The sequence below is a fragment of the Corvus hawaiiensis genome, chromosome 12, assembly GCF_020740725.1.
Source record: "Corvus hawaiiensis isolate bCorHaw1 chromosome 12, bCorHaw1.pri.cur, whole genome shotgun sequence".
NCBI classification, from domain to species: domain Eukaryota; kingdom Metazoa; phylum Chordata; class Aves; order Passeriformes; family Corvidae; genus Corvus; species Corvus hawaiiensis.
Window position 1 is genome coordinate 17827832 of NC_063224.1, and position 24982 is coordinate 17852813.

The window sequence follows — 24982 nt, forward strand, 5'->3', positions numbered from 1 at the left end:
TTTATGTGTCTACGTAAATTTTTATAATTTTTGACAAATAACTACTATCAGGAAATCCTTTCTTAAAAAATCAAACCACAAAAGAGTATCTTGACCCAGTGTTATCATGCTTATTGTTCTACTTCTCTTGGTAACAATAGAATTTCTTATTTTTATTACTCTTCGATAGTAAAATCAATATGGGCCAACTTTAAAGCTGCCAAGGCTCAGACTTTTTTTATATAAAGCTGTCAGTCTTTCCAGAAGCAGTCACTACTTTATGGAACCGGAATGCTTTTAAAGAAACCCACCAAGGGTGTCGTCAGAACCTTCAAACTATTTTTACTCTTTATTATTCCTTTCACTGTGCAGTGCCCAGGACTTCCAGTGTGCTACACATGCTCAGGTACAGGACAAAGAGACAGCATGTGCTCCACAGTTTGAAGCTGAAGGTGACATTTCCTCCCTAATGAAATAAGTATTTACAATATTTTAAGATCATTTTGGTTTTGGTTGGTTGTGTGAGCTTTTTGTTTGATTGGGTTGGGGTTTTTTTGGAGTGGATTTTTTCCTTTTTCATGACAGCTGATACCAAAGCAATAGGCATTAAATGGCAATACAGCTATTTTAGCTCTACAGAAAAACAAAAGGTATTTGCAACTTTCCCTATCAACTTCTTACACTTAGGCAAAAAGAAAGGTTTGGGTTTCTGGGAGTCAGACACTCCTCTGATGTGTGTCAGAACATCATCTCAAAACAGGTTCAAAACAGAGAAGAAAGACAAGACTTCCAGAGTGGTCCAGAAACAAACAAAAATAGTCACATCAGCACTTTTTCCATCCTATAGAAAGAGGAAGAAGTGATCTGAAGTAATTTTTATTCTCTCCAGTCCACTGATTAAAGCGATTTTCCTCTGACTGAAATAGAACTGCATTGCACAGGCTGAACAACCTCAGCCCGTGCCAGCCCCAGCTGTCACACCCTTGCTCCCTCCTCAGAAGGTGCGTTACATAATTTGAGACCTCTATCACTCCGAAACGAGAGAAGGGAAAAAAGGCAATTTGTGCTCAACATGAATTGAGCTCATAAAATGGCAAACAGATTGGCCTGTGACAGAGAATTAGGTGTTAACTGTGCTCTGCCTGGGGCATTGTTTATCAGGGGACTTTCAGCAGCTGGGATGTGCTTATCCTGTGCTTCCTGAAAAAAAAAAAAACTTTAAATATTAATGGAGGACATAAATATCTTGCTTTCTGGGCTTTTCAGTCTTTTTTATTTTTTAATATATAAATACGTACAACAGAACTTTCGTTTCCATTGGTTTTGTTTCATGAATATTAGGTATTCTCTACAGAAATGAACAAAACATAGTAATGAAGGAAAAACCCATACGTTTTCCTGACGTGTTCTGATTAAACTAAGATTTTAAAATTATGACTGGGCATCATGATTATGTGAAAGCCACATAAACTCTCCAGCCATATGCATCAACGTGTACGTGCACTAAAATTTTTTAAAAAGAAAAAATCTGAATATACCTGGACCTTTCTAACTCTACAGTATGACTGCAGTAAACCTCAAATCTCCTCTGCTGAGATATGCCAAATTAGAAGTGAAGGTTTCTAATTTTGCGTCACTGAATTTGATGGCAGTTTTACCATCAATTTAGATGAGTTGTTTGGAAAGAATTAGGGCTCTCCAATGTTAAACTTATTTCTTCTGGAGCAGCCCAGCTGAGATTTTGTGGGGTTTTTTCTCCCCATTCCTTTGTTTTAATCTAACTTTCGGAAACACGCAAAAAACTAAAGGTCAGACACGAGCACAGAACTCAATCTAAACTTCAGTGACATTAAGTTTTGATGCTCTGTTACTTAAAGGGCAATCATGGCTGTTACATTTAATCCATAAGAGAGATTCACATCTGAAGGGTTGCAAAACTCAGAGAATTGCACTCCCTCTTGAGTGCATGCGCTCCATCTGCAGTAGTATTGAGAGCTTGGGAATAACAAGTATGTATAAAAATACATAAGTTTTATATTTATCTTTTTATAAAACATAAATGAATAAAATACGTGCATATGATGCTGATCATCAGTGACTGCAAAGGAAATTAGTGTAAATGGTTATGGGAGTTCTTCAAATGAGGCTGAGCTTTGGTTGCCTGGAAAAAGCCACTTTGCATGAACGGACACCAAATCAGAGAGCTGAAACTGTGAACTAGATACTGCCAAGACTGTTTTCATGTTCTGAACTCCCACATCTGTTGCAAAGGCCTGAACAAGACACTGAGAAACACCTTTGTGAGTTTGTCTAGGGCTTGGGCACTGCGGGGTACAGGAGACACTTCCCATGGGAGCTTTCCCTTCTCAGATCTGGGACTGGGAGACATTGCTAATCTCAAATCTGAGCCAGGGTGCTCACCATTCTCAATTTCAAATGATTTCCACAAGACACATCATGATCAACACCTTGGAAAATCAATTCTATGAGCGCTATCACTGCAACCAACCCATGGATAAAGGTTGCTCTCATGGCTAAGGCAGGTGGAAATCAGATTTTATAGCATCTGACTCCAGCTAAAAGACTATCTGTTGGTGACTGAACTGGTTCACAGATAATTTTTTTTCTTTTCAGCTTGAATTTACTACTCCAGGTACCATCAGTACCCAATGTATTTTGGGAACAAAATTTTATTAATGTAGTTGAAATGCCACTGAGTTGATGTTATTTATGTGGTTGACAAAATGAGAAACATGCTGAACAGATTCTAGAACAAAGAAGGGAATTTTATTCTAGAACAAAATAAATGTGTGTCTATATATACAGAAACACATTTGAAATCTCAAATTGGACTTTATTTTGTTCTCTGTCTGTCTACTGCTCAAATAGTTATGTTCAGAAAGCTCTGAAGTGAGCCACCTTTTCTATGGCAACAACACTAAGAAAAATGTTGAGTTTCCATGATCTAATTTAATTCTATTGATGTGATCTTATGGTAGCAATGATGCTTAAAATGTTCCAAGCTCAAATTGCCATAGCATTTGCCTCCCACTGAAAGGATTTAGGTTTTATTATTTTATACTCATAGATGAAAGACTCTTATGATACCACTTTAATGTATACTATAAGCATACAATTGTATTGATAGTAGGTCAGGCTCTAATAATATTAAAATGGAAAAGGAATACTGCTGAGATATGGGGTATCTGATGGGTATGGGGGATTTATAAAAATTCCTGCATGAGCTTTCTGTTACAGAACATGCACAATCATCACTTAGAAATACACAGCTCCGAGAAATTATAAGACATGTTCACATTCCTTCTTGTCCATAATCTCAGAGGCCAGTATTCCTCTCCCTTTAAAGTCCCTCAAGTTTTGGAAATTAAATGATCTGTGCATACCAAGAGTCAAGTGGGTGGGTTCCAGGCCCCTATTTTCAATAAATGTCCAAAAAAGTCCCAGCTAAAGTCTGTGGGAATGGTCTTCCTAAAGGAAGCTTTAAAAAGATGAAATCTGCAACTGTGTGAGATGAAACAGAAAGAAAATTCAAGACGTGCTTCAGGGACTAATAGACCTAAATCTATGTCCACGGCTGATTGTGGGTTCTCACTTGAAATGGTTCTACATCCTGAAGAAGGGAGAAGGATATTTTTTTCAGAGAAGACAATGCATCATATGTTAACAGTCGTGCAAATAAAGTGCCCAGGGATCGATTAAATTGATTTGATAAAGGTGCAGTGTTATTGGAAAAATCCAGAAGATCACAAATGGCAAAAATTCAAATGATTACAAATTCACAGAAAAGTGAATTTAAATATGATTGTGGGACTGCTTCCCCCTTTACAACTCTGTTTTGGACCTCAGTAGCGGGAGCTGATGGGAATGACTAAAGAACATTGAAAAAGCACTGAGTGACTTCATCTAGGGAGGATTCTACCTCACCTCACAGCGATGAAAACTTCTTTCATTTTTAACAAAAAACATAAAAGGGGTAGCTGTCATATAAAGCCATACTTCTTATTAAAACCAGTTGCATTTGTTAAGCAGGCACACAGAGTGTTATTGATTTTTTAATATTGAAGAAAATGTCCAAAGTTAGTTTCTTGGCTAGCAGCCTGCCCAGTTAACAAACTGTTCACCTGGATAATTTAAGAACCAACTTACATGAAATGCTTCGATCTCCAAGGACACTGAAGGCCCTCAGCTTACAAGTAAGCATGGAAAACAAAGTCCTCCATAGCCAGGATGCAAGTTTGGAAAAAAGAGGGAGTTAATAAATAGCTTAGGAGGAAGCTACCAGCAAGCTGTGCTCGTTCTGTAAGCAGTGAAGTGGAACAATAAGGTTTAAAGGAAGAAAATATCACATAATAACCACTTCCGAAGGTTCTTCTGTCTCTAACATGCATACAATTAGGCTGGGAGGTAACACCACAGAGAGCTTTTGGCTTCTGATGTTAGCAGATTTTATGGGTGTGAAATATGCCAAATACTAACTTCTTCTAGAGGATTCATCATTTTATTTAAGGTGGGTAAAATGTACATGAGGGTAATTTTCCAGTCTTCTGAGTTTATTCATTATTTGCTTATATTTACTGAGAAGCCAATTGTGAAGTCTGTACTTGCTCACAGCAGTCTGGTATTGAACATAGAGGAGGAATACCATTCATACAAGAGCACTGCATATTTCTCCTTATCCTTGTTGCGGAGAAACTCTTGAAGAATTTCCAAAAGAGAGTGAATGAAGTTAAGAGGATTTTTATCTATAGCTTTGGGAGTTATCAGCTCTATTCTTTAATTGAAACTGAAGTGAGCAGCTGTTAACTTCCCTTCCGTTAAGCGCTAACCTGTTAAATTGGAAACAATAAACAGTGAACGTTTATTTGAGTAGTTGCAATCAGCGCCTCCCAAAAACACCTGTCTGCGATACCCAGCGCCACGACGGGCGAGCCGTTTATGTGATCAAGTTGGCTACTTAGAGGTGTCAGCCTTTATAAAAGTTGTATGAGTGTTTCTTCTCCTTTCAGAGAAGAGAGCCAGACTCGTTTGCATGAAACAGAGTGTGTGTGTTTGTGCCTGTCTGAAAGGGAGGAGAGCGAGGGTACAGTTTGATACCTGTTGGCAACGCCAGCAGGTTTGTGCAGCGCCGTTCAACGCCAGCTTGGATTGATTCCACTCTATTTAGTCTGCTACTAAACGCAAACTGTTTGAATTGAGACAAATGCAAGACATGACCGAACGGCGACGAACCGCAAAGGAATTCCTGCCTGTGTTAAGTAGTGTCACCTTCATGGCGGTAGGCAGAGTCTAAACAAGGATTTGAATTAATCTCTTTTGTATTACCCACCTAGAAACTGCCACAGGCTTCTGTGCTGGAGCCTTGCAGTGCCTCCCAGCCAAGCCCGGCGCTGGTGCTGCCGAGCAGGGATGCTGTCTGGCGGCTCGGGGCTCCCGACTGGGATGCTGCTACCCAGCACATACTGGAGCCAAGCAGAATAGAAGGATGTGTTCCTCCTCTGCCTTCCTCAAAGAGAAGATGAAGCGTTTAGTGGAACAGCAGCTTCAGGGGGCCACAGGCTCCTGCGTTTCTGCTCTGGGAGCCTTGGCAGCGAGGCAGCAAACGAGTGGCTGGGGCTAAGGGGCTTTCTCCCTCTCCCAAGTTTCAGCTGGGTGCATCCTCTGTTTAGTCAGCCAAAGGACGGGAAAAAAAACAACTTGTGGGACAGGGATGACTCCTGGCTAGTTATGGCCACAGATTCATCCCCATCGCAGCTTTATAAGAAGAGCAGCAATTATGGGATGCTTTCCTCTCTCAAAGTAGGAAAGGAAGCTATGAAGCCATTCCTATTTATTTACTTACTTAGGGGGTGCAAATCTTTGGGGGGGGAGGGAAGGTGATGATAAATCAGGGGGATTTCCCCCCCTCAAGGTTCTTCCAGCCTCCTCCTCCCTCATTTACATATCTGGCTGGTGGGTGATTTTTATTCTCAGCACGAAAACTGCAATCTATTTCAATGCATGAATGCAGCCCTGCATCTATTCAACACAGTGAAATAGCCCAGAGACTTATTGTACTAAATAAGAAAACAAGGAGAAAAAACGGGTTCGTCAGCCTTAGAAGCAACCCTCTGTGATCCAAAGTCCTCCTGATCCTTTAAAGCAGGGTTGTAGAACGGAAGGAAAAATAACCTCCCCAAAAAAAAACCACCGACAAGCGGGAAGACAAATACAATTACCACCACTTCTTCTCCCGAGAGAATAATGATAATAGTAATAATAAAATACTAATAAGCATCCTACGACATTTTCATTATCGGCAATTTGAAAACATCCGACTTAATGAAGCACCCCGGTTCAGCCTAATACCGCACCTATGGACGAGGAAGGCGCTCGCCCAGCGCACCTCGCACGCACACAGAGCCCAAGTCAGCCAGAAACCCACAGAGAGAGAGCCCTCTGCCAGCCAGCCGCAAATTGTCTGAATAAAATGAATACTCACTCTTTCAAGGAGCAAGGGAGCCGCTCGCCCACAGCCACTTCACGCACGGATTGAAAGGATGAGGTAAAAAAACATCAGCCAGTCCCTGGGAACAGGCAGGGTTCTCCAGATTTTCTTCTCATGCTTTCCTAGGCTGCCGATGCTGGCGGAGCCGCTGGTTGCTGGGCTTCCCGGGTCGCTGTGCCTGCATGCCGGAGTGCAGTTATTAATTTCTCCCGTCGCACAAGCCAGCGGCAGCCGCACGTCTCCAGGAAAGCAGGGATATTCCAAATAAATCTGCTAATTCCGGGGCTGAGCGCACTATCGTGCCTGCCTGCCTGCCAAACGTAACTGTGAAGCGATGTGGAAAAGTGAGCCGGGAGCCTCCCCTGACAGCTCTTATTGGGCTGATCTCGGAGGCAGGTCTAGCGCTGGGAAATTCGTGTAAGCACTTTGGGGTGGTGGTTTTCCCCCTCCCTCCGCTGCCCGCCTTCCCCCCGGCAGGCACACAACTTTTCCAGGGGCGGCGGCGCCGCTCGCTCCCCGCGGCCGTGCCGGGCACCCGGGCCGCCAACTCCGCGCCGGGGCATCTCCTCCGGCCGCCCGGGAGCGACGGAGGGAGGGATGCGGGATGGAGGGAGGGCGGGCGGGGGTGGGCACCGGGCGGACCCGGGGGCGGGGGGGCCGGGCCCGGAGCGGGGCCACCGGGGACGCGCCCGCTGGGGCTGGGACGTGCCCGGAGCGCCGGCGAGGAGGAGACCCCTCGTCCTTCGGGGGGATGCCCGCCGGGAGGGGGGGCCGGGAGAGGGATGAGGAGGGGATGCGGCAGCACCCCGAGGGGCCGCGGGCAGCCGCTCATCTCCGTGTGCCAGCGCTGCGGGCGGGAGCCCCGGGGACAGGGAGGGCATCCTTTAAAACGCTTTTCCCAAGACGCTCCGGAGAGCTGCCGGCGGTTCAAGGCTCTCCGCAGCCTCGGTAGCCTCGGGCGCTGCGCGGAGCAGCCCCAGGGCAGCGCCAGCCGAGCTCCGCGCAGCGGGAGCTGGATGAAGGCAGCACCGCGCAGTAAGTCCTTGACCCTCGCCCCGTTCCCAAATCCTCTTTGTGACGGACGGCGCCGGGATCCTGCACAGCCCCGGCTGCTGGAGCGCCGGATGCAGGCTCATGGAGGGCAGCACTGGGCATCCTCACCTGCCTTTGGCTTTACAGAGCTGGAGGGGGCTCGTCCCATCCGAGGCAGACAAAAACCACGGCCAGCACCCTGCGAGGGACAGGCCACTGGCATCCCCTGCCCACCTTCCTCATCCATTGAGCTTTTCTCCTTTTCGTATTGCATGGACTGTCTGTTGGCAGATTAAATGTATTATTTTTAATAATACATCATAGCTCTGAATCTTCCCCAGGTTTGATGTTTGCCGAAAGGGGAGGGGTAAGAGCACAAGGTGTCGATGTGGTCAGGTACAGGTAGGGACTCTTAAAATGGAGGACTGGTTCCACACTGAGCTAGTGCTGTTGGGGAAGCTTAATTGCACTCAATTCCATCCTCCTTCTCCAGCTCTCCTTGACCAGTACGACGTTGTGGTTGAAATGAACATGCTGTGTGGTTCTATAGTACATTGCTGGTTCATTGCTCAACTTTATTTTTAAAGGGCTGGTCATCTGAACCTCATTCAGAGCACCCGAAAGCCTCTCCACCTTAAGCAAAAGGTAAGATGACGACTTTGTTGAAGATCTACCTAGGATTGCAGAAAGTGGACCCTAATATTCCTCTACCTAGTAAGAATTCCATATAATTTAGTTCCGTGACTGTTAATCTCATTTTCCATGCTGATACTATGCGTGCATGCACACGTGTAAGACAGTGCATGAGACCCTCCATGCGTAGCTGCTACTTGCTCTACTTTATCTTAGCTAAATGCAAGCTATTGCAGGTAACAGGTGCATTTCTTGCACAAATCCTCCTCCTGAAAAGTCTCAAACTGATGGGAATGTAGCAAAATGCACCCAGAATGTGCCATTTTTCAAGGTCAATGAAGAATCATCCAACTACCTCTTTGCTTCCCTCCGTCCAAGCGTTTACTTGCCAAGCTGTGAGCCTGGGAGGATTCCTTGGAGGATGGATATAAAAATACACAATACTTGAAGCAGGCAGAGAGCCCTGAGGGAAATACAAAACACTTGGCTGTGCAATAGATGAGATCAGAGATGTGGCTTCCTTTTACCTGGGGTTCTGCTGAGGCAAAGGGTATTTTTCTCCCCCATCCTTCCACCAACCAAACAACACAGTGAAAATACAGATTTTTGTCACAAGGAAAGCATGAGGATGCTAAGCCTGGCTTTACTCCTGGCAACTAATGCCAGTTTTCAAACTTTTTTAAGGTTTCAGTAAGAGTGGTTGCACACCTGGTTTTAATTTCTATTAAAAAAAACACCTGATGGAAGAAACCAAGAATAAAAGTTCTTCCTAATAAGATCCCTCGTGTCCCAGCTTTAAACAGGCAGCACAGCTGTATGTGGGAAGAAAGCTAATGGTAGAGGTTGTACCTCCAAGTGCAGCTTTAAAGTTTAGTTTTTTGTTTTGATTCCAACCTTTGACTTATGCCATTTGTTCTACGTGACCTTTCTTGCAATTGGAAATTACCAGGGCAAAAGCTGTGCTCTTTTATCCTCAGGTTGTAGGAGAGGATGGTAAGTGTCTTGTTAAAATGGATTATGCCATCCATGGATTCCCCTGCTGGAAAGCCTTTCAGATGATGGAGTAAATCTTGACAGGAAGAAGTGTATGGATTAAAACTAATGTAAAAATAAGCTTGGAAAAGCAAAGGAACATTTGCAACTTTCTGCATCCTATCCAGATGAAATGATTTAATGATATTTATCATAGTGAGATATATATACACACACTATTGCATAACACTGATGAATATGCTGGCTAGAAACTGTTTCCTCTTAAATAAATATTACAAGGAAGATTATTCCTCTATCTTCTAAATGGCCATTTCATTTTTTAAGCAAAAAGCAGCTCTTACTCCAATTGCAATGGGATGAAGATTTTTAGTTTAATCACTGTACTGAAGAAAGAAGTCATCTAAAAAATGCATGTGATTGAATGCATCCTGGATCAAACTGGAATGCAATTTTTGGTATTAAATTTTGGGATCAGGAAAAAAAAAAACCCAACAAAACAGAATATTTCCAAAATGTATTGGCTTGTGGTATGGGTTGGTTGCTGGTTTTCTTATTTTGGGGTTATTTTTCATCTTGTTTTTGTAGTATTTTTTGGTTACTTTTTAAAATTTTATTTAGTTGGGGGGTTTTTTGTTTGTTTTTGTGGTTTTTTTTTTTTTTTCTTTTAGGTGGGTTTTAGGTTTTTGGGGTTGTTTTTGTTTGATTTTTTTGACTAGTTGTGATGGAGAATTGGGGAAAAAAATTAACCTCTGCTTGCAAGAGAACCAGGAGATTTTCTTCCATATTGCTTTCCTTTTAAGAGTAAGAAGGATTAAAACCCCAATGTGACTTCCCATGCATATACAGACAGGAAATATCTATCACACCATGTGACATAATGGAATTCCACCATCTTTTCTCACTTTCATGTTTTTGTGAAAACAGTTGTTGATTATCATCTAATTCTTTGTTCCTCAGCAGTGTGAGCAACTGTTTCCTGAAGACAGAGAGTTTAGACCTTACTTCTTAAAAAATACTCAATAGAAGTGGCTTGAAATGAGCTCTTCAGGGGCAGCTCAGTCACAGCACAGCCTTGCCAGGGCCACTGTTGGAGTCAGTGTTAGGGGTCATGTCATTTAAATAACAATGCCAAAGTCAGGGCTTGAGAGGGGAAAAGAAACCACTGTACTAATTCCTTATATTCACATTTTATTCCATCAGATCACCTACCAGTGAGATATTTCCCTCAAAGCATTAGTAGCTGATTTCAGTTTTTAATATGTAAAATAGAGCCTGATCCAAAATTACATGCAATTAATGAGTCCAGAGTGAATTGCTTGATCAAGATAAATGACTTTACTGCAAGCTACTTTTGCTTACAGGGATTGCCACAAAAATGCCACTTCAAAGCAGTAAGAAATTAATAGCTGATTTGAAAGTTACTAAAGCAAGTTTATGGACTAGTGGTGTCACCTGCCATTGTTCCATTGAAGCTTTAAACACATTAAATGCTGTTTTCTTAGGCAATACCCACTGTACATCATTGGCACCTTTTGCTCAAATTATGTGAGGGATTATTCCCTAATTTAGTTTGCTTTGCATGCTAGAATTAACATTCCATAAGAAGAAACAAGAAGGTTTATTTTAAGTCCAGAACATTTCTGAATAAAATATGCATTTTATCAGCTCCCCGTGCCAGCACAGAGACATAATTGCCTTTACAACATGTTCTTATCACTGTCTTGCAACCTTTAAAACCTGCTTGTATACAGTTATCACAAGTTGGTTATCAGGAAAAATAATGATCTCCTGTGTTTGGGAAGTCACTGAAGACATCTGTAACTTGAAAAAAAAAAATCCATTATATAGTGCTTACAAGTGATCCTATAGATTAAAACAAGGGAAATGATACTAGCAGCCTGTGAGATAAAGGTACAGGGTTGGGATAGGTTTGGTTTCAATTTTTTCCCTCTGAAAGAAATTTCTGTTTACATTTTAACAGACAAGGCTAGAAAGCCTGAGAGACGTGAGGGATTTGCAAAGGAATGCCAGATTCCTTCAGAGATCACACATGGTTAAAATTCAATATCCAACACTGGAACAGAAAGCTTGGAAAGCCCCACTGGAGAAAGAGCAGCAGCTGCCATAAGTTGACAGAAGTGATTCTCAACCACTCAAAAATCCTTCCTTACGAGTCTGGCCTTCTGAGAAAGGCATCTAATCCAACTCCATTCCCGTGTTACTTATGATGTGAGAAGAAATGGATGCACTGATTTTGATGTTACTTTTGCTTTAACTGGACAAACACATTCCTATAACCATTCAAATTCCTCCTCCAGCCCAAGGAGAGGTCTGTCCTGTCAGACAAAAACAAAGGTTTAAGCCAACAGCAGCCCTGGGCTTGTGGGCCCTTAGCATAGCCTTTCCCATCCCCAAACACTCCATTTAGAACTATAAAACACAACTAACTGAGCTTCTTCCACTCTCCAGAGATTATAAAATATAAACCCCCCAATTACTAATATATGTACCTTTTGAACCAATGATATTGTGGAGTGCATAAAAATAGCAATACATTATCAGGTTTTATTATTCCTTGGGCACTGTTTGCAATTTTGACTAGTTGCTGTCAGGTTGGCTATTAGAAAAACAATTATTCCTTTTGTACATCAAACACTGGGAGGAAGACAAAAGAAAATTATATCCAGCAAGGCATTCAACCGTTTTTTGGGGGGTTTTTTGTACATTAATGTACAGAAGGATACAAGTTTTACAGGATGCAATTTGGGAAGTTAATTTTTTGCTGTGTTTTCACTCTGCCTCCTGAGCGTCAGGAACAGGATCGGTCGCAGGAGCTGTGCAAATATTGTTTGCTCTACCTCAAGTGCCCTCTAGTGTGCAGTAATTAAGCAGGTTAAAATAATTTTTTTTCCCTTTTTCTTTCCCTAACAGCTACTACTCTAAATCCCAAAGTAATATGTAACACTGCTTTTCTTTCAGAGGAAAGAGAAATTCAACGTTCGCTGCATTAATCTTGTGGCTATAAATGAATTATCTCCCCTATGCAAAATCAAATCACTCCCATTGCTGTCAGATTTTTATTCTCAGAGGTATAAGTTAAATGAAACTCAGTAATTCTTTTTGGGCATTGTGCAAATGTCAAAGTACAAACAGTTTTTGGTGTTATCAGAACCCAAACAACAGTCTTCTCTCTGCAAAAGGAAATTACCATATTCATCAACAAAACATGACCCTAGAACAAGATTAACAACAAACCTCCTAATTATGCTTCTAGAGGCTTTTAAAAGTACTTTTTGCCCACAGTTTGGAAAGCAGGCAATTCTAAATGGATATAAATAAAATAATATTGGGGCACACGTGTAACAAGTTCTGTGTGTTCTCATCTGTCCTGTAGTGCTCATGTGCTCCCTCAAAATTCTGGCATCACTTGGCTGGGCAAATCCAGTCCTGTCTGTCAGTGAGAGCAAGTTCTGTGCAGCGGCTGCCTGACACCAAAGAACAGTGAGAGGAGGAGAAGTGAGAGGATGTTGAGAGACAAAAGTGTGGAGAGAGAATTACCAGCTGCAGCTCCAAGAACAAAGAATTAAAAACTATCAGTGTACCTGCAAGAGGGAGTTTAACTTATTTATAAGTTTAAATAATAACTTTAATTAGGTTTAACTTATTTAATCTTATTTCTAAGGGCTCCCCTTCATTTAAAAAGCAGAATTGAGTTCCCCACATAACTTTCTCCACTGCACAAATGAGTTAGTTTTGGGGAGAACCATTGAAGAGTTTTTCCCCACTCCTCATTTCACTGTGGCCTGACCTTGAAGGCAAGTATTCACTTTCAGGCAGGATTTACCATAAAATTCCGAGATAATAGCAAGCTTAAGCATACTCTAAACAAAACAGATTTCTAATGGACTTCTGAAAGCTGAGGTAAGAGGGATGGGTGGATCCCAGGAGAGATGAAATGGTTGCCTCTAACAGGGATATGCTACACAAGGTGAGAGAATTGAATTTTTTATGAGTTGTAAAATCAGTAGGACTTCCTATAAGTGGAAAGAGTCATTATCCCTATCTCTGAGCTGGGCTGTGGTGGCAGACTTGTGGTTTCCAAGTGAGGTGCTGAGAGAAGCACACAGGATTGTTTCCCGTTTGCCAGCTCGGACTCTTTCTTCCCTGCTTAGCAGCTTGGCTTTGCTGAAAGGTAATTTTTGTACCTTGACTGTTCCTTATGCATTCTGCAGAGAACACACAGTTCTGGTGCAGTTTAACATCCATAGGAGGTGAACAGGACAGAGCTAAGCACCACACTTTGCCAATACATGGTTTTCTAACACATAATGCCCTATTTTAACCTATTATTACAGCAATGCTGCATCCAGGTACTGTGGTAACAGTAACACAACAATGAGAGTTATTCCAGAAACAATGCTGGAATAGATGCTCTCATGATTTAGAGCAAGTACAGAGCTAAAGTACATCAAGGTTAGACAGGTCTTGGCAGGGATCTGGGTGAATAAACTGCCTTCATTTCCAGCAGATTTGAGTAAACTTCCTCAGGTGTGTTCAGCCCTCATCATTGCAGGGATAAGAGTGACCTGCTCTCACAGCAGCAGCAAATACACCTGCTCTGGCTGTCAGGAGAACAGCAGGAAAGGGAAAAGCCAGTCAGTGGCAAGGGCAGCTTCTTGCTGTAAAATGGATGCCTGAAAAATGGACAGCATTCTGCCACCTCTGTCCTGAAGATAATAAATCCCTTAAGTTTAGCCCAGCTCTTCATGAAGTGCCTTCCTTATCTGGAGGAGAAACAGATCTTAGGTCTGTGTGAGGTGACAATTACAGCAGGTGAGCAATCCAGAGGGAGCCATGGTTACTAATGAAAGGGAAAGTAGCACAAGCCCCAGGTTTCAGCATATGCCACCTGAAGAAACTCCCCGAAAGGTACTTTTGCACACCTCATAACCCAAATCTAATAGCAGCACAAGCTGAAATTAGGCTGCTAGCTCAAGTGGTATTTGTTTTTCCATTCTGAATGCAGTGACAGATTAGGAGTATATGCTTATTTCAAAGTACTTTTCTCCAGAGAGTTCTGGTTTGTTTCTTTATTTAATTAAGAAGGTAAGTCAACATATTGCCCATAAAGTGATTTTTTCAGCAGCTAGTGACATTGTAGTTTGGCAGACTGATCTTAAAAAAAAAAAAATCGTAATACTGTGGTAAAGCAAAGCAACCATTTCCCCTAAAATATTTCTGGTGCATATGTAAGAAATACTGCTAATGAAGGAGAACATCAATCACTTAAATCCACAGAACTCAATGCTGGAGGACTTTCCTTCTTCAGTAAGGAGCTGAAAAGCCAGAGCATATAGAGGTAGCATAATTTTACTCAAAACAACTGGGTTTAATGCCAGTAATTTAATGAATCAAGTAAGTACCTCCTGAAATATATTCTAAATTCATTTACCAATGCTCAGAGGTGTTTTTTATTGTCAAATGCAGTAAAATCAAGTGAATAAGTATCTGAGACTGAGATGATGCAATTAATGTCCCCCAGAGGAGGCAACATGAAAATGATGTGACCGATCCTCAGCTTGTTGATCCTCAGATTCTTTGCAAGCCTTTAAAGAGAGAGTAGTAGAAGGTGTGTTTTCCATGGATAACTCCAGTCAAAGAAGCTAGCCCTGGGATAACTGGAGGAATAGCAGGGCCTGACTCACTGCTGTGCTAATTTCACTAATTCCAGCTTAACACCAGAGTTACTGTGGTAAAAGATGACCTATATTTTTATTTAAATTAAAATCTCTAATATTCATCAAATATTTATAAGAATATATAACAAATAATTGTGGCAAACATTGCATAATAAAGATGAAAGGAAAATTAACCTTGTGAATTTTTAAATTGAAGAATAAAGACTATTACATTAATAAGACTTAATTATATCATTAAATATTTAAAATTATGTCCTCTAATAAATGTTTTTATTTAACATATTTCTTTTTTATCTATTACATTAGTAAAATCCCTTTAAGATATGGGAAAAAAAAATGGAAGGGCTTTTTGGGGTTTTTTTATAGCCATGCAAATACAGAAAAAGTGAGAAAGGAGCCATGTTACCTCTTCAACTCAAGGTCAACTCTCAGGAGAGAACAATCTGTACTTCCACGAGCCTCAGCTCCTGCATGGGCTTGTGAGGGGCTGTTTCTTTGCCATGCATTTTTCTAATTATGTTCTTCTTTTTTAGGCCTAGCTTGGCTCTCTCTGTGCTGATGAACTGAGTTAAGCCAGCACAGATAAGCCTTGCCTCTGTCCATGTTTGTAGCATTCCATCGAGCATCGCGCCCGCCACTGACAGGACACAGGGGTGAAAGCAGCACTTGGGAACTCCCAGGGAATCATCATTGTGTTAGTTTAAAACAGTCTAGTTTTTTTAGTGGGCAGAGGAAGCCACAGGAGCAGGTTCTGAAAGATGAAACTAGTGGAAGCTTCTACCGTGTCCGGCACAGAGCCAATTGCTGAAGGCTCTGATGATAGGCAGGTTGCTAGCCCGATTAGAGAAGTTGGTGATGCCTCTGGGATGACATATTTAAGTAGGGAAAAGAAAGCAGGCATTCTTTTTTTTTTCTTCTGAGGGGTGGCAAGGCAGCCACTGGGGCCATCCAGGCAGGGCCGGGGGGCCGCTACCGGCCTCACACCATCCACGGGCTGCGGGCTCAATCACGAGGCTTGAACTCTCTCTTCAAACTTCTTTTCAACTTTCCCTTATGGTACTTGTTGGCTATCAGTCTCGTGCCGGTATTTAGCCTTAGGTGGAGTTTACCACCTGCTTTGGGCTGCATTCCCAAGCAACCTGACTCCAAAAAGCACCGGGCCCAGTGTGCTGGGGCTGCCCCTGTGGTGCTGGTGGGGACCATGTGGCCAGTGATGAAAACATGACAATTCCCTGACACGGAGCAAACGAGATCAACCTTTTCAATGCCATGAAGCTCTATAAGAACCTTTCAATTGATAGAACTTGACAACAATTTTCTTCCAAGTCAGAGAAGAAGAAAAAAATGAATACACATGAGGACAACCAACAGGGAAGCACCAAGGTTAGTGAAAAGAACGAGAGAGAGGAGGTGCCCTGGGTGTCGAAGCTGAATTTTTTTCTACAAGCCATGGTGAGGACCATAATACAACAAACTGTTTTTCCCTGTAATTCATGAAGTGCATGGGGGGTGCAGAGGACCACTCGCAGCCCATGAGGAAAAGTGCTCACGCTGGAGCGAGTGGATGCTGAAAAGCTGTAATCTAGTGAGGAACTCAAACAGAGAGAGAAGAGCCTTGCTTCCAGAAATAGAGAAAGAGAGCCCTTGCTTCGAAACTAGAACAGCTTATCCTTGAAAGACTAAACCCCATGAACTAAAACAACCCATGATGTGCAGTTTTGGGAAGACGGCTTGGCCTGTGGGAGCGACTCATGTTACAGCAGGTCGAGCAGGACTGCAATTTGTGGTAATTAAGGCCATGCTAAGAAATTTGCAGGAAACTATCTCTTATGGGAAGGATCCCACGGCACAGCAAAAGAAAGAAATTCCTTTCCCTAAGCGTACTGAAGAAAGATTTTTAGGAAGTGAAAGACCAACCAAAACCCCATGTTTTGCCTCCTTGCACGGTCAGTGAGAAAGAGAGAGGGGCTGGGAAGAAAATAAGTGTTCTAAAGGTTTATTTTAGTTCTCATTGCCCTTTTTACTTTTAATTCTGTTAAGAATAAATTTTCTTTATACTGTTTAAGTTTTGAACCTGTTTTGCCTTAGAGTGTTTTTTTCCCCTAATCCTTATCTCAAATCATGAACCCTTTGTTATGATTCTTGTGGGTACCTGGTGCTTTTAGCCAGCGTCAAACCCACAACACTCAGGAAATACACACCTTGCAAATGACAGAAAGGGTCAATTTGATAGCAAAGGATTGGGGGGTGCACACTTTGCAAGGGGTACAACCTCCCATCATCCTTCTAGGGATGTCACAGATTCTTTTCTCAACATTAATTCTTCTCACCCTAGATTTTTGTAATTATTCTACAAACAGAAGAAGAGTTGGAGCAAAAAGCTTCTGCATCAACCCAAATTCAGCCCATAGCATTGCACTCCTACCAGAAAGAAGTTTCTTTTTCTAGCACACCTCCAAAACTTTTAATGTTTCCCTCCAGTTATGGCACTTCAAAGCAGCATTTTTATCTCTTCAGTGTGCTCCAGTCACCTTTTCTGCCTTGGCTGTGCACACAAACCCCACAGCCAGGTAGTCTGCCCATCTCAGCTTTCCCCTGAAAACCCAGGTTTTACATACACTCGCAGTAACACTGATTAAAATCAAATGGCAAACAGTGACAAATCTAACTCATCAGCATTGCAGATTTATCAGAGGCTACAGTTTAATGGTGCTTTAGTGGAAATTCTCTTCATTTGCAAGCACACAAAATTCTGAGGCCCTCTCTGCTTAGTTATTGTGCTTTTCAGTTAAGCCATTCTTTCTGTTTACCACAGTAATACTTATTCTGATCTAATTCCCACAAGGTCTTGTTTATTTTTGTAATATTCTTCTGACTTCAGTGGATTGTGTGTTTTGTTGCTATGATTGTCTTCCTGCTGTCCCTCAGCATTTCCCACTCCTCTATCCATCATCACCCATCCTGTAATTACAGAAATGTTATTTTTTGGTAGACAGATGCATAGGGTTGCTGGCAGGAGTACTGCCATTATGCAGTCCAAATACTGTGCAGAATATTAAAGAATCGTACGAATCAAACTTAGTGAAAGAATCTTGTGAATTATCAAAAAGCTTGAACTAAGTCTGGTTTTCTTGTTTACACATGGGATAACTCACCTCAAACTAGGTAACATTTATTTACATATGGCAGCTAGGACTGCACAGGAGATAGAGTCTTCTAATTAGCGCTCCTGATGCTGCAAACATAAACAGGGATAAACACATATTCCATCATGTGTAGCTGCCACTCACATTGCCACAGTATTCCTTTCTTTTCAGTGCACAAGTAAAACAATGCTACAAAGCAAACAAGCACTGAGCTTTCACTTCAGTACCCGCCTAATAATGTCACACCTTATTTTCAGGAGATTGTTTATTTGGAAAAGTTACCAAAAAAACAAACAAACAAAAAAAAAAGCCATGTCATATCCTATCACTTCACTTAACTAAGGCTCAGGAGGCTGTAGAAATAACATGAGAGCTTCCCACTAGTGTTATGTTTTACTGTGCTTTAAAGTTTCCACAAATAAGGCATCTGTTTCTGCCTGGCAAGGTACAGAATAGTGAAAAGTGACACTATGCTCTCAAATAAAAAGCTTAATCTGCAGAACAAATGAGGAATAAAATACATACCATGGGTCCAAATGGCTCACCACTGAAATGTAAAGCTGTCTGCCTCGGCACAGGTACAGCCCAGAAGGTGACGGGAAGTTGGAAAATGCCCTGGCAACCACTTCCAGCTGGGTGCCCACCAAGATTTCACCTGGGTGTGTTTCAGGGATCTACCACAGCACATTCTGGAAAGGCCCCTGCCTTATCCTCTGTGTTTTTGAAAAGATAGGGAATATGTGAGGATGCTGCCAGGAGAGAAAGAAGGGCTGGAACTCCCCAGCTAAGGAAGCTTACTCTTTGCAATTCTGCCCTTCCTGTTCACTTCAGGGTGAGTGGGTGGCTCCCAGCATCATTCCCAGGCTCTGTTCTCCCAAGCACTCACCTCCAAACCACACCCATGTGCCCAGAGGGTTCAGTGGGAGGTTTGCCAACCTTCCTTCTGAAAAGTCAGTGCCCACTGTCACTGGGACTAAGACAGGGTTTATAATTTCCTTTATAGCCCAGACATGCTTGGACAGCTGTAGGGCCTTCACACAGACTTCTAGTCTCCCCACCACAGTTCACTGCACACCCTTACCCTGAGTCGTCTCATATATAATTTAAATGTTTAATGCAAAGTAAAGCTAATGTTAACAATACATATTTTCGAAGACTGACAGTATAATGCTTTGTTTCCTAAAGGAATAACTGGAGTGATCCATAAGCAAATACAAAGCCAAGTAACACTGCCTGAACAGACATAATTTGTGCTCATCCTTGAGAAACCTTAGAGTGCATGCATCCCTTCCTCCTTCCCAGCTAGGCAAGGTGGGATTGACTGTGGTTTTCTTTCAGATGAGGCATGAAAAGCTGCAGTGCACTTTGTTCTGCATTGGTATTAATGATACCTTTAGAAGTGGGATGTCTTTGATATCTATTGTGTGCTGCTGACTGATGGCTCTTTCTAGCCTGGAAAGGTACCTTGTCTTAGCAGCTTTGTGTGGGCTGAGAGTGAAGGCCACAAGAATATTTTGAAGTTGAAGAATTTTAAATTAATATAAAGTATTGTATCATTAAAGCTGAGATAGTAATACCTTTCTAAATTTGCCCTAAAACTTTCTTTGTCCGTTCAGGAAATTATTAGATATTATCCTACCTTGGTTCTGGATTTTCTTTATTGCTGTTCATTCTCAGAGGCCGTGGATGAGAATCCCCACCAGCAAGAGCAGGGACAGCAGAATCACTCTCTGTGCAAAATCTCTTGCTGCAAGGGCCTCCCCCCTCCCCACTTCTATAATAAAACACTCAGAAGCAGCAATTCTGGTAATTGTCTGACTAATATCTTCATTATCAGGGAGTGTTATCTTTCACATGCAACAAATGGAGATGGTGCTAACATCAGTGCAGAAAATAAGGATTAGAGAAGGGGAACTACTCATCAAAGATAAAAAAATCAAATAATTTATGGCACATCTTTTTCATAGCCTGTGTTAGAACCTGCTGTCTGTAGTAAAGAAACATTAAATAAACAACAACTTGTAAAAATACATTTTCTTTTTTTTTTTTACTATACTAGTAATAGTTAAAATGATTTTGCATGAGAGAAGACCCACATTATACTCCTGGATTTTAAGGATGCCATATGAAGTGTGAGCAGTGGATAAGAGCACAAAAGCTTGGAGACAGGAGGGAAAAGGGTTTCCTGCCTGCTGGGGCAGGAAATCAGATGGTTGCTTGGAAGTGCAAGCTCGGAGCAGCTTGGCTGGTGAGTGATCAATGCAATGTCTGGGAGGAGCTGTTTGCTCTGCAGAGCCACCTCTGCTCTGCCACTGAGCATCAGCCACCTGGGCAGGCTTGGGAGGAGAAGGGCTCGGGACTGCTGGCTCACTCCTGGGCTCAGGAGCAGCTCCCGAGGTCAGGGCTCACACCAGCAGGGCAGCGTGGGGAACAATCAGGGCTGCTGCCCACGCCAAACCTGCTCTATGAATAGACAGCCTCATCCTCTAGGCTTGTCAATCTGTCACCCAGAAAAAAATAGAAAGGAAAATTAAAAGGTTATGATGTTATCGTCTCCAAAAATAGGATTTCAATCATCCTGGAGAAGTGCTGTGCTGGGATATTTTCACTCAGGTTCTGCTGACATCTCTTGACTGTCACCAGCACCAAGCCTCCTTTTGGGACTCCTAAAGGTCACAGAGCACTGGGGAGGTGGAGGGAGACCTCCACTTGGGTGACCACAGGTAAATGTTTGCAGGATTAATTTGATGTAGAAAGAAATGAATCAGTTTGTCTGTGTTTCTCTTTGCTGGTGCTGACAGCACCAGAACAGTAGAGCCTTCTGTTCTTCAGCACTGCCTCAAGTCCACCAAAGACCAAAGGTTAGTTCCTAAAAAAGGAGCTGCTGCCTGAACCAGTAGCCTGGTTTTCTATATTTCAGAGCTGGCATAGAAAACAAAGGATCACAGCATGCAAGAGTAGAACAGACTAGTAGAAAACAGTCTAAGAATAAAAGGAAAACAACCAGTAAGTCTCAAACATTACCTTTGAGAATGAAGAAAAACTCACGAATGCCGTTATCCACTTTACTTGGAAAGACAGAATTCAACTGAGTCCACAGAAACTGGAAGAAAATGCCCTGCTCTGAAAGCAAAGTGAGAGACGAATTCAGTTCCCAGGCCACAGCAGAGGGTGGCAGGGGTAGGTGTGACCCCTGAGGTGCCAAGTGCCACACAACAGCCCACGAGTTCCGAGTGCTCAGCACTTCTGAGGGTCAAGCCTCTGGCTCTGTGGCATTTGAGACTCAGTCTCTCTATAGATTAGGATTGATCTCCCCTGTCTCTGGATAAAAAAATAAACAAACTGTAACCTTGAAATTGTCATCCAAACCTGGAGTCCAGCCAAAAGAGCAGAGACAAAATCCCCTTGAGAAGCAGAACAGCAACCCCGGAGGTCACTATCGATGCATCAAACAGAAACAGTGGATTTTGATACAGCAAAGACCTAAGTAATTTCATTTTTATTCAAAAACTAAAAGTGTAATCATATTTTTTTTTCACCTGAAATGCAGAATTGTGCCCATTTCCATTTAAACACAGATACTCAGAGGATACCTTAAATATCCTCTTGGAACTGAAAATGCACGTTTGAAAGCAGTGCCATTACAGAAGACAATGTTTTTTTTCCACAGCAAGAGGATGGTGTTTTACTGCCCTCTTTGTTGTTTTGGAGAACAGAGGGAGTTACCAGCAGCTTCAAATTTTATGGAGGAAGCAAAGCATATCCAAGCTAGGAATGGCTCCAGTTAACTCTCCAGAAGGAGGGATTCCAAGTGGCCAAGCTTATATGGTCCATTGCAAAACAAAGGAATCTGTTGTGTTGTTTGGGGATTTTTTTTTGCTTTAGGTCATATTAAAATGAATAAAGAACTCAGGCATGCTGTAGGCTCTGCTTCCACAATAGCCTAAAACTCTGCTTCAGATTCACTGAAAGCGAGGAGAGCAAAGACCACAGAATGACATTTCAAATGTTTGTGCTTAAACATAGCCCATGGCAATGTGTGCAACAAATTTCCTTATTTTTAGTCGGACAACACCCAGCAGGCCCCAAGCAAATGTGCAGCTGCACAGAAAAACACACCCTCAGTTCCCAGTGGTTACCAAATCTAAAACTCCAGACATTTGAACTTTGCTCCTGCAGAATATCAGTCTAAAAACAACAACAAACATACAACAACAACAAAACCAAATGCAAAACTCCCCCAAAAAACCCCAGAACACCCCAGGAAAGCAAATGGGAAACCATGCAATAGTAGACATTATATAAAATAGCTGCAAAAAGCAAAGCAAGAGACCCTCAAAGCTTCAGCACTATATAAATAGGAATAAACAGAGGCAAGCATTTTGAGGGGAGGTGGAGGGAATTTGATTGCTCTATCCCTAACTGTGTTGGTCACGCTGTGCACCTACCAGGAATGCATTTTATTATCTAATATTTATCACTTTTGATGGTCACAGGTGTTCCTACTTCAAAAAGATTTTAGCAAATGCCCCTAACTGTGTGACATCTGGATACTGCCATCACTGTAACGAGAGGTAACTTTTGCCACTAGGCTTTGCTCTGGCAGATGTGGTTTTAGTGCCACTATTCATTTCCTTCCCTGTTAAAATGCAAAACATTAGATTTTACTTACAAACAGGCATAGCCTGTTCTATTCTACAACGTGAAGTCAGATCCTTTTATACTCTTAGTCCACCAAAAAAACCCCATTAAACAGAAAAATGTTTCACTTGTTAAAATACTGTGTTAGATTCTTGGGTAATATAAATTAAAGGCCATGAAGCTGTTATGAGCATGGAATCCCTCACCACATTCACAGGGAACAATTCCTTCCCAATATCCCATCTAACCCTGCCCTTTGGCCGTTTGAAGCCATTCCCCCTTGTCCTGTCATCCAGGCCCTTGGAAATAGTCTCTCTCCATCTTTCTTGTAGCTCCTTCAGGGACTGGAAAGCCACAATTAAGAAACCACCTCTTCTCCAGGCTGAATTGACACTTTTCCTTAAATATTTTTAGCATGTTTTTCATGTTTTTGAGAATATTTAATATTTAAAAAAACAAAACAAAAACACACAGGAAGGAAATCTAATGTTTTCTGTAAACCTGCAGAAGGAAAAAGCTGCTTTGAAGTAAGGTGCTGAGCTTAAAACATTTTGCATGAAATATTTTTCACAAAAACATAAAAAAAAATCCTTGGAAACCTTTTGTTTTTGGAACCCCATATGCAGCTGAGCAAAATTAACCTATTGTTAAATGCCAAAGATTATCAGTTCCATTCAGCTGCTCAGGCACTCAGCAGGGCCAGGGGAGCCATGCCCTGGGGACCAAGTAGCTTTTAATCTCTTGCAAAAGAAAACAAAACTACTCAAATAGAACCTAAAAACCTATAGCAAAAAACATTATCCATGTTGGATGACCGTCACGTTGGGAACAGTGCTGTGGGTTACTCCTAACTGCAGAAAAAGACAAGAGAATCAACAAGTTTATGAGTTATGCAACCCACCAGAGATCTCAGCAATCCAGCTCGAGTAAAGAACAAGAGAATTTGGATTCAGAGTAAATTATAGGGCATTTAATCAAGCAAAATACTACAGCATGTATAGTACTGAAAATGGACATGAAATTGCACAGAGATAATTTTGGAAGTGTGACCATCAAGGATGCAAAGATATACCAGAGGTCTAGGAAATTTCCAGTTTTATGTAGTGTATTAATATCAATCCATGTCAGATTAGACAACCTGTAGTGACACGGATATAAATTCCATTCTCTGATCTGAGGGGTTTTTTGCATATTAAATGATATAAAGCATTCTACACCTATGCCCAGTTCTGCAGAAAATTAAAGCCTATGATTATCACTTGTCTAACAGCATCAATGTAATAAATGAAAGGCTATGAATAATGGTCAGCAGGATTCTCAGCCATATTTCAAACTTTTAGAAAATAATCCATTTTTGGCAGATCATCTGACAAGTTCACAACTTTAGATCAAGGCTTATATTATGTGTCATCAGTATTCTTTTGTTCATCTCATACCTATCAATTTTTGTTCATCAAAATCGAGGGCTGTGTAAAACGTAGAAGAAATTTGGCATGTTATGTGGGTCATTTATGGAAATCAAGAACATGATTTAACATTAATATACATAAAAATGACTAGAAATTATGCACCACAAATCCAGATCAGTTTGTGGCTTTTTAAACTCCACTGTATAATACAAAGCATTTCCTCAGTGAGGGACTGTTGGGGCCCTCTCCCTGCCATGTGTTCCTGGGAGAGGGGCCCTGGGGCGGAGGCACAGGGTTTCCCTGCCCCTGGTCAGCCTCGTTCCCCATTGGTTGGTTTGTATTCCCCTGTGTGGGCAAAGACCCTCGGGTCCCGTGATTGCGACAGTTCCTCAGCAGAGCCCTGGCCATGCAGCTGGAGAAATAAACATCTCTGAAACATCTATCAAGAATCAGTCCATATCTATTTCTTTTCCACGGGCCTCATTGACTGATACACGTGTTGCAGTTTCCACGCTGTAACAAATGGTAGTGAACGCGGGCAGAACGATCCCCGATTCCTCTTCTTGTTTTTGTTTTGTTGTTCCATCTCTAAACTATGGAGGAACTGTGGAAAGACTCTTGGCTCTCCGAGCCACATATGGACATTTATCTTAAACTTGAAAAGATTCTTGAACAACGATTTGTAAATTTTAGCTTAATTCAAGCTCAAAAGGAACTGAAACATTTCCTTTCATGGTTGTTTAAGAACTTTTTCTACATTTCTTGGGATTTAATTCCTACCAAAGAATTTTGGAAGACTGTTTGGGCACAGTTAATTTCTGAGTCAAAATATATGCTGATGGAAGAATATTTTTGTGAATATTATTTAATTACCGAGACTGTTGAGCAATGTCAGCTCCGTCATGGCGAAGGGAAGCCTGGCTCAGGGAACGTATGGCCTCGCCC

At 41.9% G+C, this 24982-nt stretch overlaps 1 protein-coding gene across 1 annotated transcript in view; it reads right to left on the bottom strand.

Annotated features, from left to right (window-relative positions):
* CDH8 (cadherin 8) overlaps positions 1 to 7056 on the bottom strand; it is a 151350-nt gene extending 144294 nt beyond the window's left edge. Inside the window, exon 1 of the mRNA XM_048316836.1 lies at positions 6479 to 7056. The gene's annotated coding sequence lies outside the window, so the exon portion shown is untranslated. The remainder of the gene's footprint in view (positions 1 to 6478) is intronic.
* Between the last annotated feature and the right edge of the window lie 17926 nt (positions 7057 to 24982).